We start from the raw sequence: 18,442 nt of genomic DNA, 5'->3' as shown, positions 1-18,442 counted from the left end.
CACATGCCACCACCTCTAAGACCTGAGCGTGTTTGTAGAGTACTAAATGTCGATCTTTCTGCTCACATAAATAAGGCAGTAGATGTACTTTTGGCTTAATACTTGACCACTGTTTTTGTAGAAATACAATGTTGCAATATTACCCACATTATGTACAAGAATCAATGTTTATCTGCAATGTTATATTAGTACAGTACAGACGTTGAAATGAAGAGTTTCATTCTAAAATGAGATATCTGCCATTTGAGTAATTTCTTAAAATGACAAAATGACACTTAAGTAACTATCACTACTGAACCCTTAACTAACAAAATCAGAAACACATCAGACAATGAGATTGAGCCGAACAAGCATCCCCAAAATGGGGAGAAAAAAAAATCAGGTTTTGGAATGAAGCCCTTCATATCTTTAGGGCTGGGTATTGTACAGGGATACCTACTGGTGCTTTGCTAAATGACAGTGTCAATATCCAATTTTAGGATTCAAAAGGAAAAAGATTTCAAATACTGACATTACAGCTGGCCAACACGTTTTCTATGACAATTTTACTGAGGCAATCAATTCAGAAGAGTCTGATTCTGCTTAGGGAAGCAAGTGACAGAACAAATATTGCACAGAAAGTTGTTTACTTGATGAAATGAATGAATGACAAGAAAGAAACAGAAAACATGATGTTACAAAAGATACCATTTGTAAAAGCATCAGCACTGAGTTTTTTTTACTGATACCCAGTCCTTATATGTTAGCCTTCTTTTATCTTCCTGATCTCAGATGTGTTGGTTATCTGACCTAACGAGTTAGCAATTATGTTGTTTTGGACAGTAGGACATTTACCTTTTGAGTGAGAATTCCATGGACTGTAACTGCCATGATCCGCTGAGTCGTACAACATTATTCACACTTTGGTGACAAAACGTGTCACAATTTAATAAGTGAGAAAACCCACCTTTTCTTTTTTTTTTTTTTTTTTACATCCGTGAACAACTGGACTGCACAACCTGTTCAATCTGCCACTGGTGAATACATTTGCTCTGTTGAACTGTCTGAACCGTCAAGCAGCCCTTTCTTCCCCCCATAGGCTTTAGGGTAACACATCTTATAACGTCAGCCGGGAGGTGGGAGTCTGCCCGACTGCAGTGTACAGGCCAGACGTTCTCAGCTCCCAGCATCCACAGAAAATGTTAGATTCTGGAGAAGTTGTTGACCTTGTCTGTCTCTAAACGGCACCTGGCTGTAGGGAAGTTGTATAAATTGTGTGTGTGTGTTGTAGTGCACACCTCATGAGGCAAGGGCCTGGTAGAGGTGAAGAAAAGCCTGAAGGAAGACAGCTCCGTTCCCACTGGAGGAAGATACGACTCTCCCTTTGGTCTGCTTCACTTGCACACTATTTCCTCTCGTTTTCCCCTCTTTTTCTTTCCACTCTTTATTCCCCTCCAATCTCTCCTTATACATTTCTCTCCCTCTGTCTTTTGCAATCCGTTATCTTCCTTCCCCCTCTACCCAACATCTCTCCTTCCCTTCATCTCTCTCCCTGCTTAGCATACCCACAGCTTATATTGTCATACAGTGTATCTATCACAGACTCTGTTGCAGTGGCTCTCAGTCCTGGGCATTGGGACCTACAGCGCTGCCGATTTTCATTCCAGCTATCTAATCAGGGAATCATTTTACACCTGGTGAATGCAATTAACTACCTGGTAGGGTAGAAGGCCAGCAGTAATGTGGCTCCGGAAGACCTGGACTGAGAACTGCAGCTGTAATGTGAGCTAAACACTTCCTGCTTGGTTTGTTTACAGGTGGAGGGTAACAATGCTTTGTCGCTGGCTGACCTCTTAAGAACTGCTATTTACATTCCTCGTCAGTGCATGCATCATAATTTAGTTGACACCACGTGAAATGTCATGAGGGAGTATTTGGCCCTGTTTGCGCTGCCCACTCACAGATTTCATTTTTTGTCACCGTGTGTCAAATAGCTGTGCTCGTTTCAGCTGTGTTCAAATTGTAAAACCACAAAGGTGGGCTGCTGGTTATGTCACAAATCATGAAAGGGAAAAAAACCCCATCTGAGATGGCAGGTTAGATGTGGCACTGAGGTATTTTAAAGACATTTTTAACTCTCAAATTGTAAGAGTGAGCTGATATAGAATTTCACTGCGGGAAATGGGAAACGGGAGAGGGTCTGCAATCATGAAGTGGGCACTCAAACCTCAATTCTTCACTTTACTTAGCAGCATGTTGTTACACTACTGAGTTAATTTGTTGATATGTTATTTATTCTTTTCTGCCTTATTTATATTTATTGCCATAGAACCAGTTCCTAAAAGCATCTTGGCACTAACAAATAAAGATAGTAGTCATGATGATAATCATGATGTTATTGTTATAATTTTAACGAATCACAGATATTATACTGTCCTAGCTTTTTAATGTGCTTACTGTAATTACTTTATTTTCATTATGAATTGCTGTAATAATGAAATTGAACTCTATAATTGTACATAAATTATTATACCTGTTGATGTTCACTGTTCATGAAGACGAGCGTTTCGTGCTAATGTAAAAGGCACTTAGGGTTCACAAACATTGTTTGTCGGCACACAGAAGATTAAAACACAACAGAAAAGGGAAGATTTTGTTTAATTGACAAATGTGAAATGCAGTCAGAGGTGTGAGCTATTACCAAAGTGTTTCAGGCTATAGTTACACATCAGAAAACAAACAAACTTGCTAAATTTTACATGTAAAGGCCAGTTGACTTGCTCATAGGTGTAGGCTTGCTGATTCAACTTTTCCCCTCTTTGAGATCCAGCCTTTTCACTATGACCATGTCTGCTTGAGATGACTTTGAAAGACATGACTTTGCAAACTTTAGCCTAACTGTGTCAGAAAAGTGGATGATGGATGATTAATGCTGCTTTTTTCAGTTCAGGATGAAGTCTGTGTTGAAGTATATAAAACTATTGGGTAGGCTCATACTGTGAGTCTGTAGCGAATTAGCCCATAGATTCATTGTTTTTTCATGACAAAATATCTTTCTTCATAGTCATTTTCCATTTTACAACAGTTTTGAAACTGTTTGAACTTTGATGGGCTTATCTATGGTAAAAAAACAAAACCTTGCAGTGTGTGTTTACCCAAAGTATTTCTCTTCGCTTTCTGTCAAAGATAGTTTTTGTCACTCTCACAGCTGTTTGTTCACATGAGAAATGTTTTGTCAAAAGATTTTTGTCCACTGTCTCCTTATTGTATATATTTAATACAAATAAAATTCATGAAAACATTTGCTGGAGGTTATGATTTGATTTTTGATTTTCCATCACTAATGTAAACTGAAGGCTTTTCATTATAAAAGAAGGTGCAATAAAGCAGAGAATCTATGGGACCTCCGCTCCGTCTCTCAGGCTGGAAAGATTTCACTATACAAATCTCTAAAGAAAAGAATGAATAAAATCAAAGACTGAAAGTAGAACGTACAACAAAGCAATGAATAAAGAATCTTAGGGGCCATTGCTAAGAAAAACTTTCCAGCTGTAATATTCGAGTGGACTTTAAAAGGTAGTACACGCTGCTGTGTGCAGACAGAAGTAATTTTACCTCATTTGACATTAGCCTCCAACCTATTTGAGTGAGTTTTCATTTGGCAGTGGCCAGTATGGAAGTGTTTAGAAAATCAATTACGTTAGAATGAGTTTGTTTGCATGCATGTGTGTGTGTGTGTGTGTGTGTGTGTGTGTGGGATGTAGACTTTGACTGTTTATCCCTTAGGGAGGACCTGTGCACGCTTCTCATTTCTGGACTCACTCAATTAGTGTTGGTGATGTTATGACTGGCTGACTAGCACACACAGACATACACACACACACACACACACACACACACACACACACACACACACGTAGAAGACAGCAGTTTTGATAGTAACTTGCTGTAATTGATGTGACAGAAGGTCATCACATGTGTTTACACACTACTGATTAACAGAGCTTTGAAGTCCAAAGAGATCAATTTAAAGACAGGACGAGTATTTCTGCTGTTGATGGTGGATCCTCAGTCGGCTGTAAAATTAAATTAAAACATTTCTGGTGTTTGGCATGTGTCCAAAAAGTCTAGTGCTAAAACGATGAATTGATTTGTTGATCAGTGGAAGATTAATCGTCAAGTATTATTGATAATTTATAATGTTTAAGTAATTTATCAAGCAAAAATGACACACATATGCAAGTTCCAGCCTGACAAATTACTTATGATTCTCTGCATTTTGCTACTTTATGTCATTGTAGATTTAATATCTTTGGGTTTTGGATTGATGGTCATTGATGGTCGTCGCTATTCTGGTAAATTATGATGTATTTTTCAGTAGTTCATTTGTAGAATAAGAAATTAGTCAATTCATAAAAAATTGTTTGACAAAGAAATGTCAGAAAGAAAGAAACTGAAGGTGCATAGTGCTAGCTTTTTCTGGAGAATCTCCATGGCAACTGAAGCAACTCCATCCTCTGAGGATCACCCTGAGATGTGGTTAAAAGCTTCCGAACATGCTGGTACAGAAAGTGAATGATTATCCGGACAACTGGTGAAAGTCGCAGTCAACAGCTGCTAGCTGAACTCAAGCGACCCAGATTGACATGTCGCCTAAACCCAGCAAGCAAGCGATATTCAGCCAGTTGCTGACATTGTTTGACATGCCACGTTCTGGTGAACAGTCTGCAGGTACACAGTTCGGCACACAAGCTGCACAAAACTCGCTGCAGAACCTGAGCTGGCAGGATGCTGGTATTGAGCTTATCAACTATGCAGAAAAAGTTTAAAATAAAATGAAACACAAAATGAGAGGTTTAATTACAATATAATGATGAGAAGATGAAACAATCAATATAAAACTGAAACACAAATGACTTTTTAGTGGTCCTCTATCAGGCTTAAGCATTGTCTCTAAAAAGGTAAACCTGTGAAACTGGTTTGACTTTTAAAATGTTGGTGTTCGGTGCAGACAGTGCTCTTTAAAGCATTTCAGGGAGCAAAGCCTGCACCAAACGTTGTATGAATCACATACCAGTAAAATAATAAGTAGTTCCAACTGATACTTAAATGCACTGTGGAAGAAAACAAAAAAACAGAGTGTGGGGAGCAAGAGAGTAATTAACCATTTGAGAGAACAGGAGAAATAAATTACACCTAAGTGTTTTTGTAAATATTGGATACCGTACCAGTACTGAGTAACAAAACTGAAGTTTGGGAAAAATGGTGTCAACAACCTTATAACCTTATTGTGTAATTAAAGAGGAGAAAGGGGAGAACAGCCACACATTATATCATGGTGTTTTATTAGTACCTTATTCATTCAACAAAATGACCCTGTAAATTGTGAGCTGTATTATAAAGTGTTACTAAATGTTTTTCTCTTCTAACTTTGAAGTCCCAGCTCACAGCTTTGCAGCATGCAGGTCTGTCCTTACATTGTTCTGTTCTTTGTTTTAAAAGGATTTGTCTCAGTGGTTCAATGGGTCAGCCATTTACATGCCCGAATAGCAAGGCTGGGAGCAACATAGACACCCATTCACACATTTGTACCTCCAACCTAAATGGGAAAAACTGCCTGTATATATTTCCTCATACAAGCCATAGAGAAGGAGAAATTTAGAAATTACTGCTTATTATTGCTGCTTCAGTGCTGCTTCACTTGGAATATAAGAAGTTATAAATTAATCTCCTACACATGGAAACACAGAGAGGAGGGGGAACGTCTACTGCTTGGATATAAAGAAAGTGGGGACTTTCTTTGGGTTAGAGTGTACAAGTGTGAATTTCATTTTGTCTTTGGTCTGTGATTACCGGCTGATTGTTTCACAAAAGTAATTAATTTGTTAAGATCACACAAATCTTCAAACTGTCAAGCCGACAGTTTTTGTAAGGTTTCTTGTCAGCAACTCAGATCTGAAGAGGACTCCGACTCAAAGCTGGCAACACTTCAGAGTCTAACTTCAGGGGATTTGACTCCTCCTGAGCACACTGAGGGAATAATTGTACCTGACTGGACAGCTGATCTGACTGAAGCAAAGAAGAAGAAGAAGAAGAAGAAGAAGAAAAAGCAGATTCATTCTAACCTTTTAAAGCTAAACCTTTTCTCAAAACTTTACAATTTTAATTATGTGATATTTTCTATTTGTATTCTTGTAACATTTTATCTGATGCTTATAGATGAAGCATTTTGGATGGACTCTGTATATTTGTGATGCTGTTAAGTTGGATGTTGTGAAGTTTCATGACAAGATAAACTGAACTGGTTTTGGGAGGTAAGTGGCTGAGGCTGAAGTACACAATAAGAACACAGCATCTTTCAATATTGAAAAGCTGGATAATTATGAAAATTGTTGTTTAGTTGTCTTTGAAGGAGCCAAAAAATTAAGCTTCAGATTGAAGGCGATTAAGTTGTTCACCAAGTTCATTGATTGAATTATTTTTCGCTGTCTCCAAAAAACCAAAGGCACGTAGGCCTTTATATTCTTCATTTAAATTAATCATGAGTGCTGCCTTTTTTCATTCGTATTTATGTTTGAGTCAACATTTCCCCTGTTAATGCTCTTTCTATTTTATCCTCAATTGTGAAGCACTTTGCGATGTCCATTCCAATATGAGCGCTATTAACTAATCATTGACGTCTTTCCGATGTTTAATGATGATGAATGAATGAATGATATTGGTGCTATAAGAGCCACACCTGTGCGTAATGGTCGCTGGTGTGACACTGTTAGAAACAACCCGTGAACATGCGCTTCATCTTTTTTTCATTGACAGGTGGAGGAGCAGGCGGAGGTATCGATAAACGAGTGATTTGGGGCGTTGTTTTGGGGGCGTTTCTGCATCCATTCATGGCTGAGTTCCACAATTCTTTACATTAATGAAACCATGCAAACTTAATGTTTCATAAATCTGATAAAAAGAATGCGTATAGATATGTCTGTTGTTGTGCATACACACAGTTTCAGTCATAACGCTACACTAAGACTTACGCAGCTGTCCCCAGCTGCTCTGGCTTCCCTTGATGAGTAACGTAATGCCACTGACTTCATGACACTGTGAGTGGTCAGGACTGAGGGGAAGCTTCCGCATCTTTAGCTTCACACCAATTAAACAATATGCATTTAGCAATGTCACTGAAATGAAACAACAGGTAGAGTGAGTGAGCTTTCTGCGGTTGCTAATGATGTCAGTTACCGTGTTTGAGAAAGTAACGGTCGCTAGCTAGTACTGAGCTAGGAGCAACAGAGGCTAACAGTTAGGTGAAACCAACGGCTGTAAACTGGCTGTTGGGAGGCCTAACGTTAGCCACCGTGACTTCACAACCAACCCTGGTTGCATGTATGAATATAACGTTAGTTTGCAAATGTTAATGGGGTTATATTGCTGACTATAACTAGCTGTATTATAGTCAGGGCTACTGAAGTTTGTCAGTGGCTGTCCACAGACAGTCAGTGCTATGGACAGGGCCTGTCATACATCAGTTGTCAAGTCTCCTATAGACTGTCTCCAGGAAAATACTTTGACTTGTCATTGCAGGAAAAACACAGGTGTTTATTAATAACGTCAACGATGCCAGTGAGGCAGCATGCACAAGAACAGAGACCTGCAGTAGCTGGAGCAGAGCTATCATTTATGTTACTAATTACACCTGTGGCGTTTCTCCTATGATACATCAAAATGTCTGTGATGTGGGATTGTTTGTCGCCTGTGCAGATGTGTGCTGGTTGGATTTTTTTCATCCTTGCTCTGCTCTTAAGTTGTGCTATAGTATGAATGATAGGCGAGGAGCTCTGTATATAGGACTACAGTAAGTCATGTATTTGATACATGCATTAGCAGGCTTTGGTTTGATGTAACCTTCTATATGTTATGTGTCAATGAGTTTGAAGAGATGCACGTAAGAAACGTATATGTGCATTGTTTAACTCTGATTTCAACATAAAGTTGTAAAAAAACAAAAATATCAATGTGACAGTACTTCAAATTTAAAAATGTAGATACATTTCAGACTTTGGGCGTTTTTTATTTTTGGCTTCTCCATTTCCCCCCACACCGGACCACTGCTAATCTTGTCTTCCTTTTGCATATACCTATACCTTATGTCTTCTATTTGGAACTCATTATTGCACACTCTGTGTTCAGATTACGTGTCATTTAACCTGATTTGCACAACTGCCTGTGCTAACTTACATTTCAATGCATATTTTATTGTGAGGTAAAAAATGAGGACAGCCCTGCTGGGGACAGAAATACAGTATGATCACTGGTGTCCACAAAGCAATTTTATTCATCTATGTCACAAGTATTAAAAGTAGCTCAAGCTTAGCGGTGGCATGTGACGTTAACTAGTGAAATCTTGACTTCTAGACCGATCAATAACTGTTTTTGATGCGCTGCCAGACCTCTCAGTCAGATTGCCGCTTCTAGCTGTTGGCTTAGTGTGCTGTGACAGGCACGCTTCCCTTATGTCTGCAAGCCTGGAGTGAAGGAGGTGGGTGGAGTGTGTGTGTGTGTGTGTGTCAAACTGCTCTCAATTAGTTGCCACTTGGATCTGCTTTACTATTTTGGCTGAACTTAAGTTTGGATTTAAATTGTTTTTGTCACTGTGACACCTAATCATTGATGCCTCTTGTATAAAAGACATTTCTAACCTGACAGACACTTCTAGTTTCATAGTCTGTGCGTGTGTGTGTGTGTGTATCACAGTCATTTCTCTCTGTCACTGACTCTGTACCCCATCTGTCTCTCGCTTGCTCTTCGGCTCTTCCTCCCTCCATATCTGTCTCTCTATCATTGTCCCTCTCTCCTCCCCTCTCTCGCCCTCTTTGTCTCTTAGAGCAAATCACTCTTGTTGTCCCCCCTAACTGTCTAAAGCAAATCTTATTATTGTATTGCATGGCCAGAAGGCTATTACATTGCTCTCTCTGCGGCAAAGGCAGACACACATGCACCCAACGCAGCGTGCAGTCACTTTAGGTACACAGACGCAACCATCTCTCTCGCCTGAAGTTACAGAGATTACACACACTTGCACATTCCCTGCCAGCACATTTATAATCAGGCACATTTTTTGTCTGTCTATTTTGCTGCTCGAAGAAAAGACAGCTAAAATCAGATGCAACTCAAGCTAATGCAGGTGCTTAACTGCCAGTTCACTAGAAAACATAAACTGTATACAATATGTGCAAGTATTTTCCTTCCCTTAATAAGAACTTGAGAAGCATTTGACTGGTTGAATCTGTAACATGCCAGTGAGTGAGAGAATATGGAGCAGACTTATTGGCATGTGGTGACACTGATAAGCTGCGATGGTGTGGTAGATAAGGATGTAGGTGAGCTACAGAAGAGGTGGCAAACTCCTGTGGATGTGGATTACTGATACCTCTTTTAGATCAAAGCAAGGGCCCCTGAATAATCAGTGTTTCCCCTCAGTGTGAATAGCTTAACATGCTGTATCCCTATCTTGGTTTAATATCGGTTTGACAAGGTTTAACACAGATTACTGTAACCTAACAGTGCTTTTAGATATAGTACAAGCTAAAGTCTAATTTGTTACATTTCATTATGAAGTTCAGTCTTCATGATGAAGTCTGTCTAAACACAATTACATTAGCATTTAGAATAGCACACACAATAGAAACACTGAGTTTGATATAAGAAATATTCAGTGACAAAAATTAATATGCTTTAGTAAGGTCTGATAGCAATTAAAATGTATTTTATGTTTTTTGTGATTTTTCAGTTTCAGTTTATAATTTTTGGTTTCTCTCAACATTTCAACCTTGCCTCACAATTTAATTTGCCTCCATTTTTCTTCATTAGGCATTTAGTTTTAGAAAGCTGTCTTCTTTCTGTCAGCTGCTGACGGAAGGAAGAGATGCCCATCTGTACGCTCTTAGCCAAGTTTGCTTTCAGGGGAGATGTGGAATAAGAAGAGAGAATGATGATTTTGCTCTCAACATGCCTATTGTAGACTGTGAGATGATTGCAGGCCACATGAGAAATCTCGGCTGCTTCACACGTGCAAACCCAAAGCAGTCCGTCAATCTTGCAAGACAGATAAAAGGGTGCTACACTGAGCCAAGATCTCACTGACGTGCATGGCCTTGGATTCATAGAAGACAGCTATGTAAAGGCGAGTACTGGAACTGTCTCCTTTTTTTATTTCAGTCATGATATGGTGTCTCCAAGAAAATGATAAAGCAGCGCTTAAAGGAAAATTAACAAAGAAACAAAATAAAGTCTTTACAAAAGAAAAAAATGAAAAATGAAATGCGTCTTTTAAAAGTTTGGCCCCCTGCAGGAGACACTAATTGTGGCCCACCTCTGCCAGCATCACTCAGTGTTATCTCCTGGAAGAGGCACCAAACTAGTGACAAGCTAAGTCAGTTAGAGGTCCAGTGGGTTGCTAAACCAGGCATTTGAGTTATGAATGCAAGTGACAAGCCTCTCATTAACCACCTGCATCTTATCAGCCAGTAACTAGATCAGTCTCTGGTCTGTCTGTAGTCCTGCATTTCGTTCTACTTCAAGTATCAATCGGTACACATTGCCAAACAACACAGACACATCACTGCTGGCTAGATGATGTAAGAAGTAGCTGTGGTGGGCAAGAAAAGTGTGCAGCTTAGTTTACAATATACTTTTGACACTCAGCCTCAACATTCATGAGGTCCAGTAAAACTAGTTATCTTAAAAAAAGTCTTTAACCTTCAGTGAGCTAGATTGTTTCTTTCTAGCTTCCATCTCATGTCCCCTTTGCTCAGTTAATGAGCAATCTTGTTCGGTTTATTAAAATGATAATTGTTTTAAAAACTGAGCACATCCCATCCTTTTAATTTATTTCTGGCAAGAAGATGTTTCAGATTAGTAATGCGGTCACGTCTGGGACATGTGAAGCCTTTCACAGTTTCCTGGTTTCCATGTCATTGCTGATCAGGGTTTATCAGGGCTTATTTATGTAGCTGACTTCCACCACAGCGTAAAGTGAGGCTTTCTTATCATCACTGACTTTCCATGTTTCATCAACATGTTTGATTCATTTTGTTGCCAGGAGGACACTTTCTAGCTCCACTGAGTTTTTGCTTTTGACTTCATGTTATAAACAAAATTAACTTGAATCAACCTAAATCTGATGACTTTACTTTTTACTTTGCTCAAAAATAGTTTAGTTGTAGTTTATATGAATCTAAACATTCTTGTCTCTGCTTTTAGTTTATTGCTCAAATGTTGAAATGAGGCAAAATATTGGGCCTACTCAATCCATAATAATTGTAAACATAAGTGTGCTTAATATTATCCACTTGCTCAAACCATAAGAACATTTTCAGTGTGTCTCTCTAACACACACACAATTCACTATACTGTGGTTGTCGTCTCCCTTGTTGGCCTGGGGATGGATGCACATGGAGTCACCAGCCGCTTCTTTTCACCTGCCAGTGGGGAGCTTCACCAAGAGGGGCGGATGCATGCTGAGGTTCATGCTATCACCCTCACATCCCCCATTTGCACAGGATCCCCAACCATCAAGGAGGAGTCAGTAGTGCAGTGACTTATTGGCTTGCCACCCTTGAACACTGCCAGCTTTTGTTTGTTGGACTGCACGACCAAGCTGGAGGTACAGCTGCTGGGAACTGAACCCAGGTCTCTGCATGGTGGGCGAGTGTTTTGCTCGTGGGCCACCCCACAGAGATATTTTATAGATATTGGCAGCATATCAATGCCCATATCCACACTTTTGGCATTCAACTACACAAATAGTACTCCTAACAGGTTTGTGGGCACACTGGCATCCATAAAATGATACTGCTGAAGGCTTAATGCCTTGCTCAAGTACTCTCACCAGCAGTGTACCTTCTTCACCAATCGTCCACCACCCTCAGCACTCAGTTTAGGTTATGTGCTGGTTTGCATCATCCTCTTGATGGTGATTCACATTTGTTGGCCCTGTCAGCCCGCAGTGTATTATTCCACTCTCCCTCTCTGGCCCTGCGTGTGAAACCAGAGATTTTCCTGATATGGGTCGACTTCTCTAAACAGAGGCGTCGTTTGACTCTCCACTGCTCTGCTGTCTTCCCAAATACAGAGGAACACATAGCAGATTTCGGCGGACATTTTTAGAATGGCTTTTTTTTGTTTGAACTAGGCAGTTGGCGTAACAGTTGGCATAGTTTTATGTGAACGTACTCTGCGGTGCTCATGTTGCCCACTCAGTGTCTCTCTGCTCTCTTGCTACCGGACTACCATGTGTACAACAACAAGACAAATTTAGACTGGCCCTTTTACAGGAAACAGATGGTAGGGTATTATGTTGACGATACTGTTAGCAACCGATGACTCTTCCAGGCAGCCCACTCGGCATCTCTGCTCTTTTCCTCCTCCACTGAGACTCAAAATATTAAACATAATGGGCCATTTTTGGCTTGTAAGAGGAAGTTGGCACATTGAAGAGCTTAATTTCGCTACCATTCTGTTTTGATTTCTTCCTCTCACCCTCTCCTCCTTCAGCCCCCTAGCTCTCTCTTTCTCCTCCAGTTGGCATAATGTGAACCCATCAGACAGAATAGCCCAACAGACTTTACTTTTGCTGCTGTTATTGTGCAATTTCTATCTGCAGAAACTTTCTGTAAAGAATGAAAGACAGTTTTAGAGTCAAGTGGAAATGGGATTGTTGAATTTCAGAGAACAGCCCAGGTGCAACACAGGTCAACATAATCTGTCTTTCTTTCTTTCCCTGCTGTAGCCAGCATTATAGAAATACTGAAGTCATACTCCCCCATCCCCCAGGAGAAAGTTTTGAAGACTTCAGTGTAAATATCCACGTTTCAGTTGATTTTTTAGATCAGACATAATCATCCAAGACAGTTACTCACCACTCCTGTCCTCTGGCCCATTTAACTTTTGAAATAAACTAAATTAACGGGCTCTTGATCAGCTGAATCAAGAAAGTGAATTACTGGATGCATCAGAAACCTTCAAATCTAGAAGACTGAGGAATTAATCGGTTTAAACCAGTCACTCCATGGCATGCATATGTGGATTTTATGGATAAGGGCACCAACTGTAAGCCTGTACCCACTAAATGGTCATACCCGCTGAATGAGTGAATTAATAATTGAATGTATGAAGCAAATAGTACAGAATTCATTTTATGTTATTGAATAGAAATTACATGTGGGAGATTTTTATTTCCCAGATGCAAGTCAGTGGAACTGTACAGCAGACGACATGCACTTTCAGGGTAGATGATGTATCTTTAATATTATATATCTAAATTAATATTGGCCTATATGAGTCTGTTGAGATCGTTATTCCATATATTGCAGTGTCCACTCTGCACATAATATAACAAGGAAATCTTTCTGTGAGGCACTGTACATACTTGTATAAGTACTGGTATTAATATCCCTCCATGTTTTTTCAAGGTTTATCAGTAGTTAGAGTTGCTGCTGTGTCACTGTGCAGTTGAAAACATCATGTGTCCTCACCTGTTAAGTGTTTAATTTGTGTTTCACAGGAAAAGGAAACCTTTGTTTGGTCACAGAGACAATAGACGTGTGAGTTTTTGTTGCTGGTGTTTACCATTAAAGGTTGTAATTGTGAAACACTTTCCGGCAGTATGCAACTGAATCAGGGCCTCCTCAGTTTGAGAAAAGTGATGATCTTTGACTCTGATGAAGACACAGTAGACACAATCAACGGCTGCAAATCGTGTGCTCCAGTCTAAATTCTTTCCTTTTTAATTCTATGTGCCTTTGACGTCAACATTTGTTGAGTGTGTGAAAGTAGGTTGACATGGTAAAGATAAGACATAAAGACGACATTTTGTTGATATTACAGCTGTACAATGTAGCAAATGAAGAGTCATGTTTTGTACATGGAACGTGTAAAATCCAGCTTAGTGTGTTTAGAGAAAGTAGCCTTTATCCTGCAGATTTTATAACATTCACCAAATTCTGCCCAGTTGCTACAGGCTAAGTACCTCTGTGTCTCTGGATTTGTAAAACAAAACAAAAGACACCAGAAATTACTTTTTCTGAAATATCTATCTACCAAACGTTCTTCTTATCTTTAAATCCAACATCCCAGACCTTCATTTAATCTGTCTTTCTAAAATCTGGAAGGAGCACCCAAATTATACTGTTAACCAATCATGTAAAAACACAAGCATGCAGTGACACATTTGTCATTGTGGATCAAATCTACACAAATGTTTATAGCATTTATTGCCCATTGAAACAGTACATTCTATACAGGCTACAAACTGAGCTTAGTATTAAAGTTGGCTTGAACTCTTCACTTAATTTACCTTAGCCTTAATTCAGCAAAAATAAAAATATTGCAAAGTGTTATGAATATCTGAAAGTATTGTGATACATTTTGTCCATATTATCTGTCGTGGGAATTTCAGGAAAAACAGAAGACTGGCAACAAGGGAGTAATTCTTGTGGTTTTATTCACGTCTGCAGACGGACGGCCCCGACAGCAACTCAATTGTCCCTGCCCGGCTGACCGTACTGCACCTCAGAGTGGTCTGCTTTTATACAGAATATACAGCAAAGAATGTGAACACTTGTAAGACATACGTCACTCTCTTTGACAGTCATTACCTTGTAAGGATCAAGACCCCAATAAATGGTAATTATAGACAGCTGAAAATACACCACCAAGAACATTCAGAAAAGGCTATGGTTCCTTGCTAGAGTCAAGACGGCACCACAGCAAATACCTGTGACCTAAAATAAACTTTTAAGGGTGTGAAAGGGATGTGTTGTATTTTCCCACTACATTATCCATCAGTGCACTGTAAATATCTATTCCTAATGAGACTTTTGGGTTTATTACCACTGAAAATTGGTGGTGTGATAGTGAGAGAGTGAGAGACAGCACTGCAGGTGGTGGTGCAGATGAAAACTGACAGATAGGCACATACAGAGACAGAGTTAGGTGATGGGATTGGCATTTGAGGAAGAAAAAATACAACATAATAAAAAACAAACACCACATAGGCTACCCCTGTAGATAACAAGGGAAAATGTGCTACATTAAGATTATGATGATAATGCGTAATAAAGAGCATCAGGGACAGATGGTTTTAGGTGTTTGGATTTCAAAACGGGTTCCTATTTGATACCAAATCCACTAATTGAAATGTTAGGTAGATTTCTGTCAGAATTGCATCTTTTTGGTGAGCATGCATTGCAGTTCAGAATGTGTGGTGCATATAGCCTGTGTAGGGTAGTCCGTGTGGTGTTTGTCTGTGTGTGTGTGGGGTGCTCTGCGGCTGCAGCAGCTCTATCAGGGGACCACAGCAGTGACAGCAGGCTCATTTGCTGCATGATTATCGACAGGGTGGTTGCAACTAAGAGGAAAGGCCGCCTACGTACACACATGTATACACACACACACACAAACACACTGCTTCTTGTTTAAGCCAATTATGCAGGCCAGTAACTTGCCATATGGCTTCTGCTAGTTCGAATCTGCATTTGTGTAGATTGCGCGCCTGTGTGTGTGTGTGTGTGTGTGTGTGTGTGTGTGTGTGAGTGAATAGTGTCATTATAACACAAAGTCAGATTGAGCCTGAGGCCGCAGAGCAGATGTCAAAGAAGGAGAAATCTTGACCAGTACTAACAGTCCAGCACTGTCGAGGCAACTATCTGGGCAATGTGTTCAAGATGAATCAAATAAATATTCATCTATTCATGATGTTATGTTTGGTGATTTTCTATTTCACGATCCTTAACTTTGGTCAAACAGTGGAGAGGTAGTTATCTCATGGATGGATGTGGAGCAGGGACAGTCAGCTACCCAGACACACAGATCAGCAGAGCGGCCTGACTAGCCTGCTTTCAATCTAGGGTAATGATATCAGTGCTACCACCACCGTAATCCATTATGGATTAATGGATTGGAAAGTTCACATGGCGTTGCTGCAAAGTCACAGAGGGACACTTTTGCACTGTTAAGATGAGGGATAATTCGGAAGTTGGACAAATTTGGTTATCTGTTGTCTGACAGATTTGAGAATTGTAGATGCATTTCTCATCTGTGCAAAAAAGAAAAAGAGAAAATAAAAACCCCCCCAAAACATGTTACTTAATCAATACTTAATATATAAAGTATAACGATGTCTTGTTAAAGTATTGATTAGTTAATTAAAAGTGCGTGTTTCAAAATTTCTGAATTTGAAATAACATGCATTCAGTGCAGTTCCTTTGTTCTCAAATACGATGCTTTATCTCGTTGTTTCATCAAACTGAATATATCCAAATCACATGTATTACACAGCAATCCCTATTTTAATAAAATGACAATGCATCATTTGTTATTTGTTATTAAATATGACCATATCATCTCGTAACTCTGAGGTAAATCCATGAAATTCTTACAGATGATGGACTACCTACTTTTTTTTTCTTTTGGAAGTCTTGAAAAGAGGAATGAGCCTCTGGCTTAAGAGGACCACTGAGAGATGAGAAAATCCCCCACACCTGCTCAAACCTATTGCGCGCACACAGACAAACACAAAAACATACACTCACTCACATACACATGCATATCAATGTGTACCAAACTAAAGAAGAGTGAGGCTGCAGGCTCTTGTGCTTCTGCTTTAATGTGTGTAAAACAGAGTGATGCCTGTGTGCATGCATGCGTGTCTCTGGTAGTCTTGTGTGCTTAGCTGTAATAAGGTTGGCCGTGCAAGTCAAGATAATCTTTACTTATTAAATTCTATGACAGCTTCAGTTGCAGCCACTGAAAAAGCATGTGCGTCTGATTGAAGACTGATCATGTCTTGACGCCTCTCACAGAAAAAGGTTAATGCTTTGTAGGCAATGAGCTGATGCCACAGGGTGTTTTAAATTTAGACTTCTCCTGAATTCATCCTTTCATTATTTTATTCCCTTATTTCATAAATATTAGAAATTGAAAGGCTTACCTTTTCACAATTCTAAAAAGCAGATAGTTTTTATTGCAGTTTTCTCCTCACAAAATTCCACACTGATACGAGAACATTGGGCCATAAGGCTTTGGTACTCATGTGTAAAGCAGTCTCTTTCTCCTTGTCTGTCGGCCTGTCTTACTTTCTCACTTCTACCCAGTTTGTTCCAAAGTCAAACTCAATCGTAACTATTTTCATACATAATGATCAGATGAGATGTTTTGTACCAGCAAGACCCATATCACATGTTAAAAGCAAGGGTGTCAAATATTTAATGAAGTGTTGTAATATAGTTTTAATTGGTATATTGTCAATATGACGGATACATCAGATAGTGAGACAAAAGCAGCTTGAATTGAAATATATTATGTTTATTTAGGCAAAGACGACAAGGCTGAATTGCTTTAAAGGATATTAAAATCTTTGCTCATCGTGTTGCCATTCTCAGTGAAATATTGCTTTATTTTGGCCTTATTGTCTCCTCCTTTGTGTGCTGTAACATACTACCTCTTATCTGAGTCTGCTAGCTTCTTTACTACAACAATGTGTCTTTCGTACAGTCTTATCTAGCTCGATATATTGTGCTTTCAATTGTGTTTACAAGAAAAATCCATATAAACAACCAACTGATTTGAAAGCCACGAGTTCATGAGTTGGGACATACAGTACCTTGAATGTGTGCAATTTTTTAGTTCTCATTTCTTGTCCTTCAGCATGATGTGGAGAAACGGGAAACACAAATCACTATGTGTGAAAAGGGAACAAGTGAGAATCATCTCTGCAGCAACACTGCAGATGCCACAGCACAGAACAACGGTACTCTCGCACGGTTGGGCTGTATGCTTCAGAGAAAGGTGAAACAAATGCTCTGGGTTGAGTTTCATGGGCCTAAGCTTGTTAGAGTACTGTACTCAATATTTAATTAACTCAATGTCGAAGACATATCAGTGCGCCTAAACAAGACTATAATGGAGCTAACTGTATCATGGTTGATCCTGCACCATTATATAGTGACTTGTGGTTTGAAAAACATAACCACTATGACAACCTACAGATCTGGCAACCAACCTCAGTCTTCAGACTGCACAACAAAGGAAATCAAGCAAGTGAATGTGAGTAAATGAAGCACTTGCTCTGCTGCTAAATTGTGACTCAACATAGTCTGACATGGGTTCAGATGTCTGTAATTTTGGCTGATGATGATTATGAATCTTTATCTGAATCAGAGTATGAGAAAAAATGTATCTTCAAAATGCCACAAAATAGCAAAGAGAAATGTCAATGTGCCTTGCACACCTCCACTCCCTGCAGACTAAGACAAGGGGTGGAATAGACATGAACTGTTACTGAGGCAGCAAGTAATTCTCAACATGTTATAATTAACACTTCCAGCAGTCTGTCTGTTTAAGTTCATTATGGTTAAACATCATAAAACATGGACAGTAACATTTAAAATATATGTACCCAAGCTTAAAA

This window comes from Enoplosus armatus, chromosome 4 (genome assembly GCF_043641665.1).
Source record: "Enoplosus armatus isolate fEnoArm2 chromosome 4, fEnoArm2.hap1, whole genome shotgun sequence".
In the NCBI taxonomy this organism is placed as follows: Eukaryota; Metazoa; Chordata; class Actinopteri; order Centrarchiformes; family Enoplosidae; genus Enoplosus; species Enoplosus armatus.
This window is presented reverse-complemented; position numbering follows the sequence as displayed.